Source organism: Myotis lucifugus, unplaced genomic scaffold (assembly GCF_000147115.1).
Source record: "Myotis lucifugus unplaced genomic scaffold, Myoluc2.0 scaffold_696, whole genome shotgun sequence".
Taxonomy (NCBI): domain Eukaryota; kingdom Metazoa; phylum Chordata; class Mammalia; order Chiroptera; family Vespertilionidae; genus Myotis; species Myotis lucifugus.
In genome coordinates this window covers 260191-262668 of record NW_005871744.1, presented here as the reverse complement: position 1 = coordinate 262668, position 2478 = coordinate 260191, and positions in this window count along the sequence as shown.

Sequence of the window (2478 nt, the reverse complement as noted above, 5' to 3'; positions counted from 1 at the left end):
TTAGGTTACCAATCAAAATCCATCACTACACTTTAGACATGAAGAAACTCTCTTTTTGCCGAGATTAATTGTCTAGTCCTGTATGAACAAAAAGAACTTCCTTTTTAAAAGACTAAAATGCAATGCAGAATAGGATTAAAACACTGGGCTTGGAATCAGGAAATTCATCTTCTAATACTGTGAGCTACTGACTAGCTATAAAAACAGAGAAATAAAAAAATATCTTGCCTCTAGGTATGTTACCATATCTAGAATTTAAGGTATAGATTAAATCTCTCATGCCCCTGTTAGATTGAATATTCTGTGAGTAATTAGAAAGTTAACTTTCCAAGCACATAAGTATAGACTGAGAAATAAACCATCCAATCCACTGTGAATAGAATGTAAATTTTACATGATGTATTTTCTCTTTCTGGCTCTTGGTAAAGCTGTTGCCTCTGTGTTTCAAGAGTATGAAGTTATAGGTTACAAGGAAAGGTTTGGTTCTTTGTTCTAATTCTTCTGACCTCATGGAAGAAACTTGTATCTCCACTGATCAGTGACCTCTTTTGTAAAGTGGACATAACTGCATCGCTTTCCTTATGGCACAGGTTTCTGGTGAAAATCAAATAAATACTACAGAAGGAAGTTATTTAGAACCTAAAATTCTCCATTATTATAAGGATCTTTATATCACTGTGCATATTACTCTCACAGCTCCACTAATGCAGAGCTTCAAAGTCAAACACATGCTTGATAATTTAAGAACTTGTCCTGCAAAAGCCAAAATATAAGGTTTACAGTTGCATGAAAAACACAACATTTATTCTTGTTTTATTTGTTAATTATTGTATTCTTTTCCAAATGAACAACTGGAAACCTATTTTTGTCCCATTTTGCATATTGATATAGATATAGATGAGAGAAAAAGAGAGATCCAGGCATATGTTCACATAAAAACAATTTATTTTTTTTAGTTTAGCAAAATATTAGAAACCAAACTAATGCTCATCAATATAGGAATAGTTGACATGTAATGGCATATATATATATATATATATATATATATATATATATATATATATATTGAATATTATGTAGCAATTAAAAATAATTTATTGGAGTGACATTTGCTAATAAAATTATGTAGATTTTTGGTTTAGAATTCTATAATACATCACCTGTATTGTGTGCTCACCACTCCAAGTCAAGTCTCCTATCATCATTGTAGAATTGTACATCTGAAACCTATATAACTTCATTAACCAATGTCACCCCAATAAATTCAATAAAAAACAAATTTAAAAAGTAATTTGAAACTATATCAATCAATTCTATTTAAATGGAGTTGGGTCAAAAGGGAATCATCCTAATGACTGGGGTTTTTGTTGTTGTTAGTGAGAAAGATGCAGAGAGAAACTGCCAAAGAAACAATGATCTTTTAAAAATGTGTGTAGATTAAGGAATTAAACAATGAATAAAAGAATCATGAACACAGACAACACTATGGTGATTGACAGAGAGAGGGGATGTGTGGGGAGGTAGAAGAGAGTAAAGAGGGCATAAATGGTGATAGAAGGAGACTAGACTTGGGGTGGTGGACACAGAGGGCAATATGCAGATGTGTATTCTAGAACTGTATACCTAAACCTATATAATTTTATTAACCAACTAGAGGCCCACTGCATGAAATTCATGCACCAGGGGGTTCCCCTCAGCCTGGTCTGTGCCCTCTCACAATTCTGGACCCCTCAGGGGATGTCCGACTGCTGGTTTAGGCCCAATCCCTGCAGTTGGACATCCAGCAGGCAGACATCCCACTCCTAACAGCTCGCCTGGTTGCCTGCTCACCCCTAACTGCTCACCTGCCTGCCTGCTCAGTGCATGTCATAACGACCAGTTGTCCAGTCCTTCCAGTCATTCTTTTGTAATGATTGCTTAGGCTTTTATATATACAGTTGTCAGTCCAATAAATTCAAATAACAATGTGTGTAGTTGTGTAAGTACAGGAAGCACTTTGTGAAACCCCAGAGAAATAAGATAAAGTGGTAAAGGGGTCTGTGGCCCAATTTTAATGATACATGACTAAAATTTAGACAAAATAAAATGAGAAGATATAGCCCTATTAGTAAGGGAGGGTTCTGATGGAAAACAATCATTTCAAGGATTATGAGTCTCTGGTCCAGGTTGGAGGCAATGAGGTATATGATTAGAAGATGAGTGGTACAGATAACATTTTGTTATAGTTCTAGAACAAAAAGGGGGAGGGTACTGGAAGCAAATTTTAGCTTGTAAGAGTCTCAATGTGGAAGTATTGAGTGGGTTAGATTCCCCATTCTGTGCATTGAAGTTTAGGGCAGACCTTCATATGCTGGAGTCAAAATGCTGCCTTCCAACATTAGTTCAAGTTTTTGGAATGTCTTCAACACTTTAGATTTCTTTAAGATTTTTTTCTAGATTAGTGGTTCAATGAATACAAGTAAATCTACATTTTTCACA